The sequence below is a fragment of the Rhinolophus hipposideros genome (assembly GCF_964194185.1).
Source record: "Rhinolophus hipposideros genome assembly, chromosome: 3".
NCBI classification, from domain to species: Eukaryota; Metazoa; Chordata; class Mammalia; order Chiroptera; family Rhinolophidae; genus Rhinolophus; species Rhinolophus hipposideros.
In genome coordinates this window covers 31,345,288-31,371,216 of record NC_138049.1, presented here as the reverse complement: position 1 = coordinate 31,371,216, position 25,929 = coordinate 31,345,288, and the positions used below count along the sequence as shown (strand labels likewise).

At 34.1% G+C, this 25,929-nt stretch overlaps 1 protein-coding gene across 2 annotated transcripts in view; it reads left to right on the top strand.

The window, feature by feature from the left end:
* The window catches only part of LAMA2 (laminin subunit alpha 2), a 531,205-nt gene that overhangs the window by 186,454 nt on the left and 318,822 nt on the right, over positions 1–25,929 (top strand). The gene's annotated exons all lie outside the window — the stretch shown is intronic.

Here is a 25,929-nt window from a genome sequence, read left to right as displayed (position 1 = left end):
CACCATAAGTACATTTGAGAAGGCAAAATAGGGCTGTCAGAAAGACGTGACAATATCAGTAATTGGTGTCAAGGAGACTTTAAAATAGGATTTGTCAGAAGTACATTTAAATGAGTTATTAACTAAAAGGGAAAAACCCAGGTGATTAGAATTTTAAATACCTTCATCTAGTATGTATCTCCCATTTCCAATAAAGATCAGAGAAGAGGAAATGGGTTTGAATTGGAAAATCGATGATTAATTTTACGTATAAAGAGACTTTTCTGACAATAAGAGTTTGCAATGATTGGAGAAGGATTGAGACTTGAAAGGAAGTCTTAGTTGTGTAGAATCTGGTCTGAAGATGGGGACAAAAAAAGATGAATTTGGGAAGAAATATAATTTACACGAGGACCTAAATAAGAGGAAAGTCTTTGTATGTTTTTCTGCTCTCACGGCAGGGCTACGGTGGGGTTTATTTTCTTTGGTCAGGATTTGCTTATTATATGCTTAATTCAAAAGTGTTCCATTTCTCTGTAACATCTTTCATTCTGTGCTTAAGATTTTAGATTAATTCATTGGCTTTATTTAAATAACAGATTCAAACCATGGCTTAACCTGTTTGTTATCTGCAGTGTGACTTGAACCGTGACTTAAATTCTCTGTGCCTCAGTTTTGTCTCCTGTAAAATGTGAACAATAATCTTACTTCTTATTTCATATGATTGTCAAGAAGATTAAATAAATTAATATATTTAAAGCATTAGAGCAGGACTAGCATACATGTACTCTGTAAACATTATTTTTGTTGTTGCTGCTGAAATAATAACTTTTGTGTAATTATTATTATCACTGTTAGTTTCCTCTCAAATACCCAAACTTTGACTTAGTGGCTCTCTTGGATTCTCTAATTATATTTCCTTAATTTGTCTCCCTTTAGCATATGTGGCCTAGCTTCTTTTGCCCTACCTGCTTATGTACATCTCTATTTATACTCATGTCTGATATTTTCTCCTCAATAGTCCACACACCTGAACATAGTATCACTTTTATATTCACATTTCTGGAAAACCCGTATTTATATTCTATCGTGCCCTCCTCAGCCAATGTAGGGTTATCTACTTAAACACTTCTGGGAGAAAGTTAGATGTTTGACATAAATCGATCACACTGTCTTTTGGCACTATTATTCTATGAGTGTATCCCAGTGTCTCACTATATTTCATATTCCATGTTTAAAACATATCAGTTTTGGGGGAGAAAATTCCAAATGGTGCCCTCAGCAGAAATCTCAATCTACCAAATGACAAGTAGTCAAATACAGTGAGTCAAACAGCTGTTCAACTTGCTTTGTGCCCAGAGATATCCAATTCCTGGCCAGAGAGAGCTTTGGTGGTATAGTGGTGAGCATAGCTGCCTTCCATTTCCTGGCCAGAGTGGCCTGAGGATATGGGAGTAGGGAGGGAGTATGGAGAAAATATATTTGAGTTGGATTTTTATTATTTTCTCCTCGATCCACTGTTTACCTAGAACTAATAATTATCTAATATTTATAAGGCTATCCTTTACTTTAAAAAATGGTCCAATTCAGAAATTAGTTGAATAATATAAAAATGTACCTAGATAGATACATAACTCAAGTTACGTGCATATCCCCAAAGCATGCTGTTTCTGCATTGATGGTGGCTTTTCATCCTTTTAGACCATGTTAACCAGCAACATGGAACAAATAGATGTGTTTTTTGTTTGTTTGTTTGTTTGTTTGTTTAACTGGCTATATATTGTTTTTACTCTTAGACATTAACCAAAAATACTCATTGATAATGACAATTAAGAATAACTTATCATTCTCTGTGACTTGTTTTATTTTTTTTAAGTCTATTTCTCTCTTATAGGAAAGTGGATGAAACAGAAAGCAATTCAAAATATTTTAAGTACAATGATAGTATTTAAAAATAATAGTTAAGTCCAGATTTCACCTAGAATATCTGCTTCATTTTATATAACTTACACTGTGAAACATAGTACTTTTTGAAGTAAACAGGTGCAGCGAAGGTAGGGGATATTCACCAAGATTTCCAGCTCAAATGGTAACAAAATTGAGATAAAAATCCAGTTTCCTGACTCCCAGATTAGTGTTTCTTTCATACTTTAGTAAAGACTGAGAGTTGATTTAAAAATAAATATGGTGATTGATAAATTCAGTAATGGTTTAGAGTAGATATGGAAATGCTGAATCCAGTGTAAATAGAAAGAGTCTTAGTTTTGAGATATTATGATACTGAAGAATGTACGTGATATTAGAAGACGGGGTTCTGATTGTAGTTTTTGTGGGACCTTTGGCAGGCCATTTAATCTCTCTGAGTTTGAATTTCTTTACTATATGAAATAGTTTAATATATAAATTGTCCTAATGCGTCTTTCCATTCTAAAGTAATGTAATTTTAGATATTGCCCACAATATAACATGTGAGATTATTCTAAAATTTTTGAATGCCCCTTTCCAATATTTAACTGACAAGTGACTGTGAAATAAATCTTACTATGATTAACTTTTAGTTTTAAAATAATACACTTTTGGATACCATTTGAAATATTATTATTATGTGCTATGTTCAAAACTTCCCAGAGAAGTGACAGTCAAGAGAAACAAACATATAAACCAGTAAATGCAAAGTGATAGTATAAACACTACAACAATAGTGTGTACAGAGAGCAGTAAATCCTATGCTGGGGGGACAAAAGAGCCAAATTTAGTAGGTGACTTCTCAGAACACAGGAAAACCAGAAACAATTCTTAGTATCTCAGAAGTTTCAAGACCAACATACAAATTTATCTCTAACGTGGCCTATGGGTTAAACTAAGCATATAACAGAATTAACCTCCATTGTTACAGGATATTTTTTATTGGGTATAGAATTGTAGATTTATAGTTATTTACTTCTGGAACATTTTATTATCTTCTGGTTTCCATTGTTTATATAGAAAAGGTCCTTTGTAGTGTCTTTTCTCTGATTTCTTTAAAGATATTTATCTTTGTCTTTTTTAGTAGTTTTATTCTGATGCTCCAGGTCTGCACTGCCCAATACAATAGTCACTAGCCATATGTGGTTATTTAATTAAAATTTTAATTAATTAAAATTAAACAAAAATTGAAGTCCTCAGTTGCATAGCCACATTTTAAAGTGCTCAATAGCCACATGTAACTAGCAGTTACTACATTGGATTTCACAGAATAGAACATTTATATCATTGCATAAAGTTTTATTGGGCAGTGCTGCTATAGATAATTTTTTTTTATTTTTGTTTTTTATTTTCAGGATTGGGAATTATTTGGTTAGCATATCTTTAGAGTAATGTCTTTCATCAGTTCAGGAAATATTTGAGCCATTAGCTCTCCAAAATATGTCCCTTCACAATTCTCTCTCGTCTATAAACACAATTAAAATGATTTGGAACCGTATACACTATGTATCTTACACTCTCTTTTGTATATGCTCATCCTTTTAGCTTTCTGTTATTTGTTCTAGGTATTTTCTTCTGGTTAATTTCCAGTTTACTAATTTTCTCTTCAGCTATGTAAAATTTGCTATTGAAAATATTCATAGGATTTTTAATTTCATTTATTCCTTTTTTTCCATTCTAGAATTTTTCTTTGGTTTATTTTCAAGTAGTTTAGTACCAAGTTTTGTATTGAAATTTTATATATCTATTACAATCTTAATTTAATAATAAATTTACATTTAAATATTTAACATTTTATTTTTTTTTATCTCAAGCATAAAGTAATAATTATTTAAGAGTTTTTAATTTGACAATTCTAATGTCTAATCTTTGTGGATATATTTCTGTTTCATATGCTGATTCTTTTTATGCTGTCTTATATCCTATCATTCCTGATTATTTTTGCATAACAGAAATTGTATGTGAAACACTGTATAAAAGTAATTTGAGGCCTGAGATGATATTGTCATCTTCTTATTATTATTATTTTTGTGCTTCTGTCAAGCAATGGCAATATGGATAATCCTAATCCAATTTCTAGGATTCTTATTTCTGGGACACTTAGATGACTTAAAACTGTGCTGTAATCCGGTGACAGCTGCTTTTGTTCCAGTTTACCTTCATTTCTAGGGTTTCTGTCCTTGGAGTCCAAACCAAAGTGTGTGGGATTTACCAAAGTCCTCCCCCTTCTAGTGCTGGAATCCAACTTTTGCCATCCTAGTACAGTCATGTGCCACTTAACAACAGGTATGCATTATGAGAAAGGCTTTGTTAGGCAATTTCATCGTTGTGCAAATATCATAGAATACACTTACACAAACCTAAATGATATAACCTACTACTCATAGAGGCTATGGACCTTAGGCATAAGATCCATATATATAGCATGTTACTATATATAGCATATATATAGCATGTTACTGTGCAAAACTCAAACAAAACAAGAATAAATCAAGCACAACATTAAATGATGTAATCAAGAGAGGTAAACAGGAGATGTATGAGGTTACTACCAGTGTAACATGGCATACTGTTTTACAGCAAACTTTTTTATACATAAAAATAATGCCCTCTAAAATAATAATACAATGTATGGTATAGTAAATACATAAACCAGTAACACAGTTGTTTATTATCATTATCAACTATTATGTACTGTATATATTGTATGTGCTCTAATTTTATACGACTGGCCACACAGTAGGTTTGTTTACACCAGCATCGCCCCATATATGGGAGTGATGTGTTGTACTATGATGTGATGATGGCTATGATGTCACCAGGCCATGGGAGTTTTTCAGCTCCTTTATAATCTTATGGGACCCCGTCATATATGTGGTCTGTCATGGACTGAAATATTGCTCTGTGGCCCATGAATGCACAGCACGTCTGTCCAAAGCACTGCTCAGTCTCTTAGCCATGTCTTCTGGACAGGGAAATATCCACAGGACAAAAGCTGTCACAGTACACAGATTACCTCTTCAAACGTCTGTCTTCTCCTTGAGAAGGTGATTCTTTACCCTTTTGATTGCTGTCAGATGGCTTTATATAAAAGTTTTTATATATTTCATCCAGTTGGTCTAGTCATTATTATTGAGAGTATTGGCACTAAGTATACAATCTAGTATAAACTGAATCATATAAATGCGTAAGTCTCTTATGCACTTTTTAAAAAAAATTTATATTTTGGAATTTTGTTAAATTTACATAAATGTAAGAAGAGTAGAAAGAACCCCTGTGTCCCCTTTACCCAGCTCCCACTAAAGATAACATCTCACATAGCCACCATGCATCTGTCAAAACTAAAATATTAACATTGATACTTGACTGTTGTCTAAATCTTAGATATGTTTCGGTTTCATTTAGGTTATCATTAATGTCTTTTTTTCTGTTTGGGATTCAATTTGGGATACTATATTTCATTTAGTTATTGTGTCTCCTTAGTCTCTTCTGATCTGTGACAATTTCTTAATCTTCTCTTCTGTTTCATGACCTTGATCACTTTGCAGAGTACTGGCTAGGTTTTTCGTAGCGGATTAGTCACTGCATTTGCCTGATGTTTTCCTGTGATTAGACTGACTTTCCCACTGTTTCATCACTCATATTTATTTTTATATATCATATATATCATATATATTTATATATATATTATATATTTATTTATATATATGTATTTATTTTTATATTTATTTTATATATAAAAATATCTATATTTTTATTTATTTTAAATATGCATCACTCATATTATTTTATATATACATCAAGTATCTTTTTCTTTTTTTATTAGTTTAAACGTCTTATTGTGCGTCCAGATAGGTTTTGATTGTAGATAACAGTGTCTAAAAATTCACCATGATTTGAAATATATTTTTGACTAAATGCTGAATGATTATTTGCTTCCAGGCCTTCACATTACCCTTTAAATATAAATTTAAGTCAGAGAATAAGAGAAATATGTGTAGAGTATTTTAAAGGTCCACCCATGAAACAAGGTTTTTGTGAAATCACCATGTCTCAGTTATAACACACTAATTAAGCAATAATCTTTATGTTATAAGCATAGAACATTAATAGAAAATAATCTTCTGTATTTAACAGCAAATCCATTGAGTCTAAGGTTTTTACATATTCATTTGTCTGGAAGATTTTGGAGATGTGCCAAAACTTTGAGAACACTCTAAAATATTATATTTTAGGTGTACTGTGCATAATTTTAGAGCTAAAAGATACCTTAGGTAAATTCATCATTGATCTGTTAGAGAATATCATAGCCCTTGTATCCAAACTTCAATACTGCCCTCTGTTCGTGTTATCATCTTTGGAGCCCATTTAGCTTTTTCTGTTGGTCTCATGAATCTTAACAGCATCCTTTCTGGTTATTTCTTCAGCTTTATTTGTTGCTCCAGGCACCGCCACTTTTTTCCCTCCACTCTCTGTTTTGGCTCCTTCTCTGCCCCACACATCGCCTTCAAGAGATCAACAAATGTTAATCATGTGGATTCACCAGAAGGGTGTTTTAGAGCAGTACACAGTCCCCTAGATAGCTAGATTTAACTACTCGCAAGAAAGAGATTACTCCTGCAGTCTAGCATCCTGGGCTTGCAACCCAAAAGGAGAAGAGAAGTTCACTCAGATCTATGAGATAATCGCGTCTCAGGGCCTGACAAAGGAGGGAAAATGGAGGACACTGCAGGTGTAATAGTATGACCCAGTATGTTGTTATCCAGCTTGCAAACAAAAGGAGGCGTTGAGCAGGAGCTTTCAAAGACGTTCATTTTAGAAAGGCAATTTTGTATCGTCAATGCCAACAGCCAGCTCACCAGGGACACTGTTTTGCCTTGCTTTGAGAGAATGATCCAGGCTTCCCAAATAGCAGTTGCAGGGTTTGAAGCAACAGACCTCAGGGGGGGGGTCTCCATTACTTTGAGGCCAGCCAAAGAGAAAAACTTTGATAGGAACAACTACATACACATACCTCTCCAGCAGTGCTACAGAGAGCCAACTTTATCAAAAGCTGCAATCATCCCAAATGCTGCCTGCCTCTGCCCAAAGCTGTTACCCCAAGATGCTATTGAGAACTGCTAACAAGAACTGCCACGTGGGGGCACCACTGAGAGCTGTGCTTGCAGCCCTGGTTCCTCGTAAACATGGCTGTACTTAGAAATCACAGAGGGCATTTGAAAAATAGCTATTCTGGGAGTAAGGCTTTTAATTCAATAGATTTGGGAAAACCTCGGGAAACGCTATGTGTATTTTAAACAATATACTCCTGGTGATTTTGATGTCTCTACTCCCAGCTTATTATTCAGATATTTTCAGCCTTCCCAAACTCTGGAGAACACATCATCAGTTATTTAGGGAAAGGAAATCTGAAGAAATGGACTAACATTTTTCTGTCAGGAAAATGATCGACTTTGGAGGACTGAATCTCTGGATGGGTTTGAGTTGAATAAATAAACTTTGAGCTGTGACTAGGTTATCAATGATTGAAGATGTGGCTGAGAAAGGAGAATCACATTAACAATATTGACAGGGATAGGACTGTATAGATGGCACTGTTCTAGGGGTCTTAGAACTAAAATCATAATAAATGATTTTGTTATGTGAGATTCCCCCCTTTCTGTGACTGGGGTTATTCCTTTTAATTTCTTCGGATTGTCACTAGACTGCTAACTAAATATTCATGGTTGCCATAGTAATTTTTGCTTCAATTTCCTCAAGCAACTTTAAGTTATTTACATGTGATTTTCTTTCCTTCTTACCATGACACTTCCCATTCTCTTTGACTACAACTCAAATGTAACTTCGAGTCAGCTTTGATTCTGCTTCTGATACATGGCAAGCTTGTGTAAAATTTCCTGGAGAAAACATCATTAATTCTTGAAGGCATCTTTTTTTCCCCTGTAAATTTCATGTAGAGCTTTGATATTATTTTGATTTCCTATGTGACAGAATGTTATATATACAGATAGAATATTTTCTTCCTCTTTTCATTACCTGACATTATGGTGATCCTTAGGATTGCAAATACTGGAGAATGAAGAAACAAGCCTAACACTGTATTAAAAAATGTTTCCGAGATCCAATGCATGCCCCAGCCAATTTACATGATTGTAATGACGATTGGATTAGGTCATTTATGGCAATGCCTCCTTGTAACCTATATAATATGATAACAAATTTTTTAGATCAATAGCTAATATTGGCTTAAGTCTACCCCTCATTGAGGTATAACTGAGCTGACTTAGACAGGATTGAGAGCAGGGGGCAGAGGCATAACATGCTGTTTTGTGGGAACAGCACTAGGGAAAACAGGGTGACTAAACATGACTGAAGGAATAAGCAAAGCGAAAAACCGTGAGCTTGCTGAAATTCAAAGGGCCAGAAGGAACAGATGAGGGTCTAAGTGCTGATATGGGTTAGCCCTGGGCCAGGAAGTTAATAGTATTAATAGCTTACATTCATTGCACACTTGTTTTAAGGCACACACTAACCTAAGAGTTTACAAGTATACGTTCATATGTACTAATACTTGTCTCATATTATAGTTGAGAGAAAGGTGGTACAGACAGATCAAGTAACTTGCCTGGAGTTCCACAGCTAGTAATTTTTGGAGCTGTGGTTTGAATCCAGTGTGTCATCCAAGCACCAGAAAGCCACAAGACCAACAGCTTTCTTCTGTGTCTGAGGTGTTCTGGAAAATCTGCTGGCGACCACATGCCTGGGATTCCCTATCGCCTAGCAGACTTTCTCTCTGTATGACCTTGCACAGACCTGGATTGGATGGCTCCCCCCCCCCCTTTTTTTGGCTTATCAGGACTTAACTTTTTAATATTTTAGGTCAAGAAAAACTTCTTCACCTTTTTTTTTTGTTGTTGTTTTGATGGATAAATTACTTCTTTTTTAAATATAGTAGTTTAAAAATTTTACTTTCTTATTTCCTTAACACTTTTATTTATCTTGCTTATTTTTATTTATTTATTTTTTTACCTTTCTAATGATCTTTAATTTCTGATTTTAAGAGTGTTACCTTGGTATAGTTACATTTATCATCTATTTTTTTTCTTCCTCACACTTTATTCTGGGAAATGATTCATATTTTTTTCCACACTGTCATTGGTAGGAAGAGAGATAGAGAGGTAGATATAGATACAGACATAATTTTTGTTTTTAGTGTTAGATGGGTTCCAACTGTGTTACATACTTGTCAGAATTTGTTTTTGTCTTCATTTCTTTTAAATCTGACTTTTACTTCTCAAATAACTTTTTCTTGTTTTATCAATTTTATCATAGCTTAATTTTAAGGTATTTTTACATCATTTTTGATCTTTTTATTTTTAGCTTATTTTGTACTTTTATTGTTTAAATAATAAAATACATACGTTTGGAAATAGTTACCCGTTTTATGCACATTATAAGAGAGGTTGTAGAACACAAAGTTTTAAATGACTTCTAAGAAATTTATTTCTGCAAACTATAGACAATTATATCAAATATTACGTTTGACACACAGTAATTCCCCATCTTAAAATTAATTTTATTAAGAATATTAAGTAAAGATCCAGGTAAATACATTTTTTTGTTCCATCAAACTTTAAAAAATTTGTGTGCTTTTTGTTTTGTTTTGTTTTGTTTTGTTTTGTTTTGTTTTGGCTCACGGTAATTCTTTCACATTATCTTTATTGTTAATTAATTATTTAGGTAAAATCCTATCTGAACTGTCTTGACATCATCTATCCCAATGTCAGAAAAGATAGCTTCCTATACTCTTAGATTTACTAATCTGTTAGTATTTTGGACATGTCTTCAATATTTTGTCAGTTCAGTTTTGATCTGAATAATTTTCAGATTTCATTTTTTAGGCTGGTTAGTTTTTCTATGAAGAATACTGTATTTTCATACACTCCACTTTTGGTCAGTGTTGAAATCACTATTCTGTAAGGAAATCTGCAAAAGATGAAATAAGATTTAATATTATATAGAGACTTTAGCTTAAACATCCAATAATGCTTTTCTTCCACGTAAGTATTGTAGAGACACTTGGTACACAGGCATTTATTTATGCTAGTACCTTATAGAAGGATCTCAAGAAAGCTGGGTAAACCAAGTTCTACTTGTTATACTCACTGCAGCTTATCCTCAAGAAAGCCTATATTAAAGCTCTCAGAACTGGGAATTATAAATTGTCAGTTATTTGGGTCTCAATTCTAAAGCATATTGTGATTATAAAATTATGAAGCAGGGATCATATTTGTTGTGTACAGAAAGACAGAAAAAAGGATTAAATACACTGGATATAGTAAGAGGCATTTAAGACCATTGAAACTCATCTTGTGATTCTAAAATCAAATCTGCAGCCTTGAGCAAACATTCCATGGTGGAATTGCTGGTCATACTGTATTTGATGTTGTCTTATCATTTTTCCACATTACCAGCCTCTCAGTTAAGATGAGAATCTCATGGAGAGGAGGACGATCAGTGGATTATCTATTGTAATTATTATCAATAATATCGGCAATGACCATTTTGTGTATGGCACTTCATCAGCTACAAAACACTTGTCATACACACTTTTACCTGATTATCACCAAAGCCTTGGAGACAACTTGGAGCCGAAACATTTATCATTCTCATTTGATAGATGGAGGTTAAATAACTTGTTTGTGGTCACATAATGGTAAATGTTCAAAATTAATCTCTGGTCCAGATCCCGTTCAAGAAATCTTCTAATGGCAAATCTCATAGTCATCCCACTTCATAAACTGAACCCCTTAGGTCCAATCCAACATCTTCTAAATGTGTATTTACTCTTGGTCACAAAGGCTGTGTGACATTGTGTGGATAATTAAGTGCCACCCACATTCTCTACTGGGAAAAACCTGAGGGTGTCAATTAATCAGTCTCACACTGGAAAGATTATATTATGTCCATTATCTTTATTGCAGAAGTATACTTGAAAACACAACAAAGGATCTGAAGCTATTAAAATAAGCTGCTGATCCTTAGGGAAACTATTTCAACACAAAGCTATCATCAAAAGTCCTTGAGACAAGTAACCCAGGAGTAGAATGGTTATGATTACATTTTATAAGGAAACTTAAAAAGATGTCACGAGCTGCTTTACTAGGTTCCCTGCTATGGAATGAAAACTGGGAAAAAATCTACAGCAAAGTATTCTAGCCTGAGGATATGTATGATTTTGTACTGTGGCAGACCAACTACAGCCAAATATTTTCAGTGGAAATACGTAAATGAATAACTTCACTGGATTCTGCTACCTGGGAATCACATAAGACATACAATTTAAATTCTAATCATGGGTAGCAAAAATCCTGTGATACTCATTCTGCAAAGGAGAATGGCAACCCTGGAAAGATTACAGGTTAGAAAATTACATTCCCCTTGTGTAAATTTGTTCTTCAACTTCATTCAGTAATAAGAATTATTTTCTTATTCAACAGATAAGCGCCTTCCAAAACCAAGCCTATTATTGAGTTGAGCTATATGAAACTGCCAATATTTGACTATTTTTAGTCAATGTAGTTTCATATGGTTTAGACTAATATGTGCCAAAGCATGAATAGAAATACTTGTAGAAATTTAAACTGTCCCAAACATAACCTCACATGTACACATGCTTTTAGCAAAACCTTTAAAGGAAAATCAAATTCCTTCACTGAAACAATAATTTATACAAGTTATTGTGTGAAGGTCTTTCTTTTCTGTGTTAGCAATATGGTGAATATTAAGCTAAAAATGAGTCACAATGGCATTTATTTCATTTTTGGTATCAGGGAGAATAGCAAATAGCATTTTCATATGAAAAATCAGGTATTACATATGGTGCCATGGGGAGCTATGTGGAAGTTGAAAGTATTGGTTACGCGGAATAAGTTTGGGAAAACAACACTTTGTTTTGGCTTATACTATGTAAAGCATGTGTGTGTATACCGGTGTCTACACAAACACATTCCAGTACCCTGAGATGTGCTGCATCATCATGTGTAGATATTAGTTGTATCTGGAATGACAGTTGCCACCTTCTTAGAGGCGTTTCAAATATTTTTAAACCTGACATCTTATGTAGAGCAGTTATCCACTATTCTTTTCAGGGTGAATTACTTACTGAAAGATTAGTGGTAAAAATTCTTAAAGATTATGTTAAGGGAAAAACAAAACAAAACAAAACAAAAATCTCTATTGTTTTTTGAAGAAAAAAAACATGATATTGATTTCAGTTTGCTTTTCTCCTTATCTCTACATGTGTTCTTTTTATCAGTGAATGAAAAACATTTTGCTCTTTCTTAGAATTTTGTGTTTTGCTTCCATTTATCTGATAACAAGATAAACTTTGGTGTTGAATTAACTGCTGTAGAGTAACTCTAACTCGCACATTAATTGCTGCAAAGCAAATGCATTACCAAAAAGATAGGACATACAAACTATGGCTGGGATACAGTTTTAATTCAACCATCAAGTGATTTATGTTATGAATACATTTGATGGGTTTATGTAGCCAATGAGTACTCTTCAACATTGGCTTTTTGTCTCCCCATTAACAAATACTGATCACCACTTAGGTGGCAAATGCTGTCTTAGGTGCAGGGAATAAAAGCCATTATATTTTGGAAGGATCAGCTAAGAGATTAAATAAATCAGAGAAAACACCTTGGAGTCTTGGACAAGGTAGTAAAGGCATGCCTAGCATAGAAAAGTGTTGGGGAGAGAGAGAGAGAGAGATAGGTGCAGAGAGAGAGAGAGAGAGAGAGAGAGAGAATATGGCAGTGACCTGTCTTGAGAATTGCAGGGTTGACACACAGAAAATGTGAGAAAGAGTGATGGGAGATAAGTTGTTTTCATAGCAGTTGCTTTGACTCATTATGATTACTTCAGCTACTGAATATCTAAATAAATTGAGTAGGGAGGCTGTCTGTATTGAGCTATAAAACAGCTTTAGAATGAGAAAATTCAATTTTAAGCTTACACTTAGGGAAAAAAACAAAAACAAAACTTAAACACCTGCCTTGCAAAAACATGTCACAGAAACAGATTTTAGGGGAACAGAATTCTTTCCCTGTACAACAATTATGGCTAAGTGTTTGTTAAAACAAAATAATAAGGATGTTTATCAGCATAAGGAGTGAAAGCTTTTTTTTTTTTTTTGCTTCAGTTTATAAAATGTATCCTGTTCTGTAGTTCTTTCCTAACAAGTCTCACATAATGTGGAGTTCGCTCTTTAGCAAGAGTTGCAATGTTTCAGCCCCTTGTCTTTGCCTAGTATTTTTATCAGTCTTTCCACTGAAACATGACTTTTTAACAATCCCCCTCAACAAGCATAGGATAATGTTTGATTTCTAAGTTATTGTCACAGATGAAGCAGTCCAGCTGGAAGAATATGTGTGTACTCTTGTTGTTAGGCTCCATGCTAAGGAAGGCACACACATTTTACTTGACACAGTGGCTAGCTGAAAGCATCAGAGAACTGAAAGAAAGGTAGAACTGATGGAAGTGTAGATAGAAAAGCCAAAGCAAAGTCACCCATTTTGTCAGCATTTACATTGTCTTGTATGGATGCTATGACAGTCTCTATTAATTAATTCCACTAAGCAACTGATGCTAGCTAACAAAGCTAAACTATTTACATGCGTGATGTTAAATATAGGCAAACAAACAAACAAACAAATAACACCTCTCCGTGACCACAGAAAGAATATCTAAACTTGGACAGAGAATTGCAAATAATGTTCTTAGGAAGCCAAATCATTATGACAGTAGCAAAATGTCCTAATTTGGGAGAAATGATGTCCTGGTAACGTAGTGTGTTTATACTCATCTCCTGACCAATGGAGCCACTCTGCTACAATTTGCCAAGGCTCACTAGTTATGTCTGAGGCAGCCCAGGGAGGGGAGTTTAGGATGTGAGTCATGATCAGCCCTGCCCTGGGTAAGGCCTGCATAAAGGCTGAGAGGAGAAATGGTTCAGGGCATTTTATCCCAGGCCTGGAAAAATAGCTCAATTGGTACCTAACTTTCCTTTCTGAAAATAGCACAGGTCATTTTGCAGGCACATGAGATGTTTATCAAAAGAGGAAACAAGACAGAATGTGGAGAGGAACTGATGTCAGTGCTTCAGATGACAGTAAAATTTGTTTTAAACTAGTAAACAGTATCTCCAGGCACGTTAGACTCCAAAGTTGGAAGCAGATCAAATAATTAAATATAGGATATTCATGTGTATTATATGTGTGTGTATAATATAATGTGTTTATACTTATCTTTTTACCTGCAGTCACTCTGCTAAAATTTGCAAAGCTCACGAGTTTTCTCTGAGGCACACCAAGGAGGGCAGATTATATATATATATATATATATATATATATATATATATATATATACACACATACGCACACACATATACATATACACATACACATACATATACATATATACATATATATAAAAGAAAAAATATATAAAGATATATATATATAAATATTAATATAAATAGGGGATTTGTAAAGCATAAGGTAAATGTAAGTCAAGGGCAAAAGGTATAAAATAATTAGGTCAAGAGCAATCAGTAAAATATATGCCAAACCAAACAACGCTTTGATATTCTGGTCTGGAATGAGGATTTGGGGTTATTTTGAAAAATAATGTCACCATGACTCTGTCCAGAACTCACAGCTGCAGAAAGAGAAGTAAACAAGTGATCTTATTAGAAGACTGCAAGGTTAAAGAACAATCAAAGACTCACAACTCAATGAAACTTTTGTTAGTTCCCAGTGATATGATTATAGCTCAGACAATTTCCTACAGGAAAATTACAAAAGGATGTTTCTAGAGGTAAGAATACAAATACCTCTTGCTTGTTTGTTTTTAAATCAGATAACAAGAATGAAGATTAGGTAAAGATATTATCTGTATTTGTTTTTAAAATTATCTCCGTATTTTATACGCAGTCATTTAACATAAAATTTTTTCCCACTGTCTTTTCATAGATCATTGCATAGTTGAAAGATGCTATTGTTTACTAGGTGTTGTTAAAAGCTATTGAGTTCCATGAGAAAGGAGACCACAACTTACTCCTTTTTGCATGTCCCCACTCCTCAGTTTACGTCACATAAACATATGTGTAAGGTCTTCCATGCCGACAGCCAAATCAGATTATTCTTGCCTGGGATTTGAAAGAGGAACTTATCTAGTTTGGCCATCCTGATCAATGAACCAGCTAGCTTTCAATTTTTCTAACAGGAAGGTAACACCTTAGAATTTTGTAGTATTTGCATTTGTCATTCATTTATGGGCAAACTCCTAGGAAAATAAAGGACAGAAAGGTAATCAGTTATTTTGGATTCAAGTTTAAACATCCGCATAAGAATATCAATAGGCAAAATATATTTGCATGACAGCAATTTTTATTTTGTCTCTCTTCTTTTGATGTATCTAAGAGATCCATATTTTTCAACCCAAAAACGGCACATAAGCACAATGCTAAAGGGTCCCCAAAATATTGTCCTTCAGGCAGTGCATTCATTTCTCAAGTCAGAACAAACTTAATTTTGCAACCATATGCCATCATTTAAGACAGCACTTTCTAAAAAGCTAAGAAATAGCCAGTCTCCTATAACTTAGCACAAAACCAAATTGATGTCTCCACTTTGATTTCTCTTTTGAAATTAATTTTCAGTTTGGTTTTCTTTTGCCCCTGGTGTTCTGGAGGATCATTTTGTAGCATGTGGATAATTTTATATTAACATCTGGAATTGAGCTTTGTTTTTTTTGTTGTTGTTGTTTTTTGTTTTTTTTATCTGATGCATATAGAATACTTCTGTAAGAAACGTATTTTTTCCCAGTTGCTGTTTATTCATTTCAAACAGACATGCTTAAGTGAGTGTAACAGCCTCTAAAATTCCTGAGGAAACACAAAGCATGTTTAATACAAAGTCCTGTCAATCTATTTTGTTTTCTACCAGCTTTTCCCATGGCAGAAATGGTTGAGATCTATCCAGAAGGAAGACTTTTGAATGGTAACAGGTGGTGTTGTTCAGTGTACGAGCCTTTGAAATCAGGCTTGGTTTGGAATCTTGGCATGGCAGTCAATAGCTAAGTAACCTTGGATGACTCTTTGAAGTCGTTTTCTTATCTCAAAATGGAGAAGTATAAATACATATCTTTGAACATTGGTCGTATTAAATGAGACGATTTATATAAAGTATGTGACTCAAGGCAGGGACTCAATAAATGGCAGCTGTTACAATCATTTACTTCTGTGTATTCACAATACAATTTCATTTTTTTTTTTTTTGCTGACCTCCTAGGGCTTTTATGTATGCTAATAGCAGTTTGAAGATATTGCAAGGTTTTTGAGAGTGGCAACTGAATTTTGTCTTTTAAAAACTTGCTCTATGAATGGAAGGATCAGGAAGGGATCAAGAGACATTAGAGAGGAAACCAGAGAATACTTCCTTTCTGAGCTTCTGTAGCACAGACTATACCATGTACTTACAAAGTAACTTGAATTTTAAGCAATGCTTTGGAACCCACATACTAAGAAAATATCTTTAAGCCCAAGCTATTGTGATGGCATGGATAAAAGAGTCCTATATTCATTATCGTGAATGAAATGCTGTTCCAAATGTTTGGGAGTTTCTTGGAGTTTGTTGTTTTTATATCATTGACTTATTAACCAGCTTTGGCTCTAAATGATTTTTACTCATTTTCTCTCCAAAATCATTCACCTTCAAAGAAAAAATTTTATAATATTGAGTTAGTCAAAGGAATGTACTGAAGGTTGTGATTACAGCTCCAAACAGTTCCAAAATCTCTAGAGTGTTGTTGGGATGGATATGTCTGGAACCAAGGCAATTGATGTAAAAGGTTTTTCATTTATTGTATGATTTTAAAAATATTTTTGTTAAAAAAATTAGCTTCATTTTATATCCACACATTAAAAGGCATGTTTCAAAGGAACATGTGTTAATAAGTTTCAGAGGAATTATTATTTTTTTTTAATTAATTTTATTGGGGTGACAATTGTTAGTAAATTTACATAGATTTCAGGTGTACAATTCTGTATTACATCGTCTATAAATCCCATTGCGTGTTCACCACCCAGAGTCAGTTCTCCTTCCATCACCATATATTTGATCCCCTTTACCCTCATCACCCACCCCCCACCCCCTTACCCTCTGGTAACCACTAAATTATTGTCTGTGTCTATGAGTTTTTGTTTCTCATTTGTTTGTCTTGTTCTTTTTGGTTTATATACCACATATCAGTGAAATCATAGGGTTCTCTGCTTTTTCTGTCTGACTTATTTCACTTAGCATTATTCTCTCGAGATCCATCCATGTTGTCACAAATGCTCCTAAATCATCTTTCCTTAACGCCGAATAGTATTCCATTGTGTATATGTACCACAACTTCTTTATCCATTCATCTATCGAAGGACATTTTGGTTGTTTCCATGTCTTGGCCACCGTAAACGAAGCTGCATTGAACATTGGAGTACACGTGTCTCTATAGAGAAATGCTTTTATATTTTTGGGGTAGATACCCAGGAGAGCGATTGCTGGGTCATATGGTAATTCTATTCGTAATTTCTTGAGGAACCTCCACACTGCCTTCAGAGGAATTATTTTAATAACAGGGATTTCACACTTGATTCTGAAAACCTAATAATTTTCTTAAATACATTCTTTCCTGTGCTCCTATATTACATTACAGACATTGAGGGTTTGCAGCTTGTTTAGTTTTTCATTTTTTTCCTTATACTTAGTAGGGTCAATGCTCAATAATACTACAGTGTTTCCACGAAAATAAGACATAGCTGGACCATCAACTCTAATGTATCTTTTGGAGCAAAAATTAATATATGACCTGGTCTTATTTCAATATAATATAAGCCTGGGTCTTATGTAATATAATATCATATCAAATGGGGTCTTATATTAATTTTTGCTCCAAAAGATGCATTAGAGCTGATGGTCCAGCTATGTCTTATTTTCAGGGAAACACGGTAGGCAATATTAGATTAGTAAATAAATGAAATGATAAAATAAATGAATTTATTACCAATGTTTATTAAAAAGATATTCCTTTTTATACCTCCAGTTATTTCCAAGAAAAGTGTCAAGTGGAATACATAACAAATCATAACTTTTAACTGACAACAAAAATATAAAACAAACATGCACATTTACTGCCCATCTGGATTGAGTTAGTTATTATAGTTGAACTCTTAATTTAATTCAGAATTTTCAGACAATTGGAGCAAAAAAGGAAAATGTTAAATTACGTAGTTTCCATGTCTGACAAAGGAGAGCTTCCAAATTTTCAAGACAAACGTTTTCTTGGCAGTTAATTCTCATAGAAAATTTTAATGCAGTCCTTATGTAAAGACATCAGATAGCAAGAAGTAAAAGACTTTCAAGCATAACTAGTAGAGAGGACAAAATTATTTATTTATACTACATAAGAAAGCTAAGGATATAAACTTAAAATTTTCACTCAATAATCATATTTGTGTCTATGAGGAACTATGATAATCTGATTTAGTGCCATAATTCTGTGACAGTCTATTTAACCCAGGAAGGAGCCCAAGGATAGATGTGTACTGTGCCCATCTTGATATTACTCTCGAATGTCAAATGTACAGGCAAATCGAAAGGATTGAATTTCTTGGCAGGGACTTACCATGAATATTCTTTGTTGCTGGAAATCTTCTGTGTGATTAACATAGAATATGGACTACTAACCAAGTGGAGAGCTCTCCCACTGCCGCACAAAAGTGCATTGTCAGGTAACCGGTGCTTAGAACCAATATATTTTCCGCAGCATGCATTTTGAGTAATGATAGCAAGCATTTATTGATCCATTGCAACATGGCAGATGCCATTCTAAGTACTTTGCATCTCTTAATTTGTCAAACTCTCATAATAACTTCTTGTATTGGACACTATCATTGTTCCCATTTTACAAATGAGGAAACTGCTGGGCAGTATTACTTTTTCCAAGGTCATACAGCTAATAAATGCCAGAGCCAGGATTTGAACCCGGCTGATGCTATAGCTTGTGTACTTAGCCATAGTCATGAACTTATACCCTTAGCCTGCCTATGAATTTGTATAAGCATGTAGACTTTACAGAATGGATATTTTTACCTCTTGTATAATATAGAAGGAATCTTGACATGAGCAGTGATAAGATGATAAAGTGATAAGTGATAAAATGTGCTTGCCTTAACTGGGAAAAAAAAATCAGTGTGACTCCCTGTCAAGTATCTGATTATGAAGATAATTGCATTGTGATAGTCATCTAAGATGAAGGAAGTAAGAAATGTACCCTGAAAATAGCCAAATGAATAATTAACCTATTGCATGGCATCAGGCTGGAAAACAGAGCTCGTCTTACAGACATGGTGTGGTCTAATGAAAAGTGCAGTGGATTTGGAGTGAAAAACAAAAACAGAGTTTAATTCCCAATTTCACCTCTCATAATCTCTGTAATCTTCTAGTCTTTACTTTTTCTGTGACATTTGATGTGCTTTCATAAAAGCTCAATTTTCTTATCAATACATTGTTTTAAGATTCCTGTTTCCTCTACCCTTTAGCTTTGTTGTGACAATAAATAAAATACTGTATGTGCACGCACTTGTAGATTCTAAAGTAATCTACAAATACACAGTACTGACACGTACTTGCCATAGGTGAAAGACACGCATCCAATTAATGTACAAGCTGTACCAAGTTATTTTGGTACACTTAAAAAAATCACAATAACTTATTTAAGTATCCAAAATTTCATTCTTTCTCTTTCTCTCCGTCCTCAAGAATATCTGTGTAAGAGATGCACCATTGACAAAGTAGAGTAAAATTGATAAATAAGTTTCAAATGTTTGGGGATTTCTGAACACAATTAGTGAAACTCCAGAATGTGAACATTTGTATAGTTTTAAAGTTTATCACTAAAAAAAGGAAAAGTCAAATTCAAGCGAAATAAAACAAATAAGCTTTGTTCCATGGAACAGTGAAAAAAAATGATGATTGGACTAATAAACTTTTGGATTTACAGGATAGTATTCCAATTAAAATGTATAATTATTTTCTGAATAAAAATGTTAGGAGATTTCAGATTCAAAAATCGAGAGACGTGAAATAGTTTCACAGTGTGTACCTAGAGATAATGATTAGTATACCATAAAATATCTGGATCTTAGATATGATTTTTATGGCCGTAGAAGTCAGACTTTCTTTTACAGATGACTTCACTTTTGTCTCCAGTGGAATTTTATTTAAAGCCTTATTTATTCTGTATTAAGTGATCTTTCTAAGGCTTTTCAGCATGTCTCTTCCAATTGGGTTGAGAGATCTTTAAGGAAATTAGTATCCTTGAGAGTCAATACAATTTTTTGCTATTGCGTTTGCTATGACTTAAAACGAAGGCAAAATACAAAGAAAAATGTACAGGTGAGCACTGGAGAAGAATCCAAATGCACCTACTGGCTTCTCATGCTATTTCCTTATTGCTTTTAATGAAAAAAATCACTTCTGAATTACAAGGGTATTTTACGCCACATGAATCAGTATGCCCCTTCGGCTGGACTTTTCAAGGAGACTTTTTGAATCCTGAAATGATTAACAGTATCTGAAGTGAAACTGCACAGCCTGTGTGGTATGGTGATAGTGGGTGGGAATACGTATTAGTCTAGTGTCCCCTGCTAAGTATAAAACAAAGAACTCCTTCACCATTGTCCCTTACCCATGGTGGGCCTGGCATGGATGTATTTTCAGAAATAATTACTTACAGAGCACTTACAAAAATAAATGAAGAAACACTCTCTTCGCTGTGTTTCTTTCATGTTAGGAAGTTTCTCTACTAGGTTGTTAATTGGGAGATTTAACCAATTTAATAAGAAAAATATTTCCTATTTCTTTTAAGATCTCAGATACACTTCCAATTTTTATTTCAAGCCTCCTTGATGCTCTTGTTTACCATACATTTTTACTTAATTTGAATATTTTAATTTAGCATGAGTCATCCCTGTGGTTTAGAAACTTTCCATTCTAGTTAAATTTGATCATATCTTCTATGTGTTTTCAATGGTGCGTCTGCTATTCCAAAGAGCTCCTCAAATTTTTGTACATTAGAACTGGCAGAGCCTCCTGATACCTGGAGTAAAAGCTGGAAGATCTGGAAGGAGGTGCTAAACAAATGACCTCAAATCCTGAAATTGTAGGTTAGAAAAATAAAATCATCTTGTTAGTCATGCTCTAGATTAGACCTTTTAATGCCATTATAAATTGGTTTTAAGAAGATTATATACTGAAAACTATGGAAAAGGCTGTGGATCAAATAAATTATAAGGCAGTAGCAAATTGTGAATAATACACTTTCAAATTATAACTATAATTAGCCAGAGTCAATTTTCTAAGACACTGAACTATTAAAGATTTATGAGTTGCCTAAAATCTCAAATCTTTCCTGAGGTAATCACTTCAGTTGAATTAAGGAAAAGGTATTCTATGCTGGTTCACTGCTTAAACCAGCACAAAAAGAATCAAGTGTGTGATTATTGCCCATTATTATGATGTTTATTGCAAAATTATAGTTAACCCTTAAAATTATGTGAAAAGAGATCACTGAATGTTTTAGTTTTTTCTTAAGATTTATAATAAGAAAAACTCACAAATTTTCTAAACCATTGAGGCTCATCCTTGAGGATGTAGCTACATGCCCTATGAAAACTTTAGGCTTAATTCTATGTAAATCTTCTATCATATTAACTGATAATTTATAATTTATAAGTAATTAACAGAATACTGAAGGAAATCTTGTTTCCTAAGCACATTTATGCAATCAACATTTGTAATATTGTTTGTCAAATGCTTCTGCCTAAGATCGCACCAATATAGATAGATTTCTGTGTTTCTCCTCGGCAACTGGATTTCATTGGGGAGCTTCAGTGTACAAATGTGCTCATAATCACAAACACATCCTTTTAACACTTGTGGTCCAAAGTGAGAACTCAGGGAACTCTGACCCAGAACGCCTTCATGCTTTTCATTGCTTCACACCTTTGGAAATCGGTGGGAGGCCCTAGAGCACTAGACAGAACATTGGGCAGTGGTACTGTATATATACACACATAAGTATAACAACTGTGTTGTTGTGGGGATTGAATGATCTCCGGGTTTGCTGGACAGCAGTGGTGCAGAACAGTTATCTGTGGCAGAGTGCGTTCCCCCAGGGCCGGCATGCTCCAGCTGGCCCACATGTGTTACCCACTGGACTTGAATCCCAGACTCTGTCATTCAGTACTTGTTTGCTCTTGGGCAAATTCTTTAACCTCTCTGAGCCTGTTTCCTCATCTGCAAAAATGAGGAATGTAGTAATACCTTCCTAACATAATGAAACAAGATAAGTGATAAAATCAGCACATAAATGCCAATTTTTAAAGTATTACAATTTAAAACCATCTAAGTCATGTGGTGTGTTCTTGAAATAATAGTTATATTTGGGTTAATAGACCAGATCCAAAGGCTTAGGCCTAAATTCCAATGACAAACTGTGGAAAATTGGTTATAAATTTTGAAACTAGAGGCACTGATCGTCTTTGTTCCAGACTATCATTTCAAGGCTCTCTATACAGTGAACAGCATTGACAAGTAGAAATAGTGTCTGCCTGTGAAGCAAAGGGAAGGTTTGCTGTCAGCCTTGGAAGACATAGATGGTGTCTCGCTCCAGGTCAGGAGGCAAGCATGCTTACTGCCTAGAGTCAAAGACTTGGGATCTTTACATTCAAGATTCCTCATCTGTAATACAACCCGCTGGAGTCAGGTGTCTGCTGGTCCTCTTTGTAGCTCTGTGGGAAGTGAGGCTCAGAGACTTGCTGATGCTGATCAAATATGCTGATGCTTGTGCTCCCTCCACCTGTGCTGTGAGTAACAAAGTCCCTTTTCCCTGTTGTAGGAGTCTCGTATGTTCTGCCATGAAACTGTGTCAGTCTAACTTGCTATGTTTCAAATAAAGTCAAATCTCAAATCTCAGACCCATCACAGTCTTTCTTAAAGACAACCCTTATTAAGATATATTTCACATACCACAAAATTCAGAAATTTAAAGTATGCAGTTTAGTTGTATTTAGTATATTTACCAAGTTGTGCAATCACCACCACAATCTAATTTTAGAACACTTTCAAGAGTCCAAAAAAGCAAACCCCACCCCCACACCCAGCTGTGTTGCATTGGTATCTGAGCACAGGAAGGGAGTGTATAAGGAGGAGAACAGTTAGGAGGCTGTTATAGCATTCAGGGGATAAATGATAGTGGCTTAGACCATGGTGGCAGCAGTGAAGGGAGTGAGTGTTTGAATGGAAGATATATAACTAGAGCCAATAGGATTTCCTGACCAATTGGATCTGCCAGGAGGATTTGCTGATGGATTTTCTTTGAGGTGTGAGAGAATGAGATGAATAAAGCATGAGTCAACAGTTTTTGGCCTGAGCCTGTAGAAGGATTGAATTGTCGTTAAGTGCAGTTGAATAGATGGTATATAGTATTCTAGAGTTTGGAAGAGAAATACTGCTGAAAGATAGGAATCTGTGAATTTAAAGCCATGAGACCGCACAAGATCATCCAGGAAGTAGGTGAAGACCAGGAAGAGAAACAATCCTAGAACTGAGCCCTGAGGCACTCCAACCCTTAGAGTTCAGAAAGATGAGGTAACAAAATCAAAGAGCAGACACACAGTTTTGGACAGAGAGATTTCTTGCAAGAACATTGTAAGCATTACATATTCTCTTTGTTGCAGGATATGAAAATAATCCTTTGGGAAATGTGCTCTCAGACCTTGGCATGATTTATATAATAAGCAACTGACTATTTGCTAATTCTGTTTGACTCCTTAAAAAACAAAAACAAAATCATAAATGAAACCCTAAAATTTTATTAAGTAAACAATGTCAGAGGATGGGGCTCCAGGCTCATAAAGAACTTACTACAGTTTTCCAGGAAATGTGTGGAGAGACCCAAGCTTTGCTATACATTAAACAAAAACAAGCAAACTAACATATATTGTCCCATGACCCTCAAGGTCCACATTCCCAATTGTCATATCAGATCTTACATATCATATATTCAAGTATATCACACTTGATTGTGTGGTACATTTTTGAAATAAGATCTGAAGGATAAACTCTGAATTTAGAGACTTGCTCAGAAAAAAATGTTATGATATAAATTATATAATTGTTTTTTTATTCTGGCTTTTGCTTGTTATTTGTACAATTTTGAAAGATATTTACTTTTGAGTACAATTTCATTTACGTTATTTTAAAAGTCTTGCCAGTACAATTTTACATATTGAGAAAAAAGTGAAGTGCCCACCACATCATTCATATTAGTTTCCACTCCACTATAATGTGCCAGAACTCAAGAAATTTTTTATTTTTATGTCAGACTAAGGTGGTGTCTTATGTGATGCGGAACATCTGAATAAAACTGAAAAGTATATTTAGTCATCGATGTTTATTATCTGAATATTTGATATCATGGAAATGATAAATCATAATTAGCATTTCAATTTGTCAGACAGGTGTTCATAGAAATACAAACACAATATACTTTACAAGCTAGGAGGACACTGTAAATGACCCATAATTGTTCTTCTGCTTCTCAAAGTTAGAGAAACAAATTTATTAACAATTCATCCAATAATATATAAAGATAGGGCATATTACTTTATAAATATGAGAATTTAAACTAAAATGATAATGTGTTGAAATTGATTTAATCTGCTGTGTTTTAATGATATTTATGACTGAAAACAGCAACAGGCAGAATCATAAATTATATTTAAGGTCGAGCATATTATTTTAGACAACTTTATTTTTAATCTGTTTTTTTTTAATAAGTGACATTAACCTGGTAAAATCCTTTCTGTGGTGAATTGTTGTCTTCAGTGGATACAAGGACTTGACTTTATAGTGAGTGCAGATTTGTCAAGTAATCTATGTTTGGTTACCAGTTCCCTTCTCAAATCTTTAATATTTCCCAATATTGTCCTGTGGTTGATGCTTAAGGATACTGAAGTTTAAAGGAGCCTTGGAATTCTGGATGGTGGAGGAAATACGTGGGCATGGTCTGGTATCTGCATGTTCTTCTGTTTCAAACTTAAATTTTCTATTTCTATTCTGACCTTTAATTTTTTATGACCTATTTTCTTTTCCCCAATAACCATTGCGTTTTAAATGGTCTTCCTCCCACCACTTTAAGAAAAATTTCAGGAATAATGAAAAACATAAGGAGTATTAAAATGATTGAAGAAAAGGCAATATTGTGCACTCTACTTAGAGCATCCCAAAATACTTATTTTGAAAGGACAGCACTTATTTGGATTTATAAAGTCTGGATGCTTATTTTAAAACACTCACTGGTTGTTGACCTACATACATATTTGTATTTTTACTTGAAGCAGAAATAGGGTTGTTGGTGGTATATGTGTACTTCTTTACAGTTGTATAAACTGATGATGATCGTGCCATCAGGGAATGTTTTACTTTCTCTTTGTCAGTACCCTCATGTTTCTCAAATTTACCACTGGAAGGAAATAGGGATATGTAGATGTGAAGAAAGAGATTCAAGTGAAAACAAAGTGACTAATTAAAATTGAGAATATGTTAAATTTTATTTTTTTAAAAAAAACATATGTTGGAGACTCAGTAAAGGGGTTTTTGAGAAGCAAGTGTATAGATGTAGCAGTTAAGAGAAAGGATTATTTCAGCTAAAGTACATCACTGGAGGATGGAAAGATCATGAGACAGACCAGTGAAAAGAGCTTAGTTATAATAGGAAAGAACAGCTTACAAACAGAAAATAAGGTATATTATCAGGAATGAAGTTAAAGTAGCGACTGAATCTTGATCAGCTTTTTAGAAAAACCAA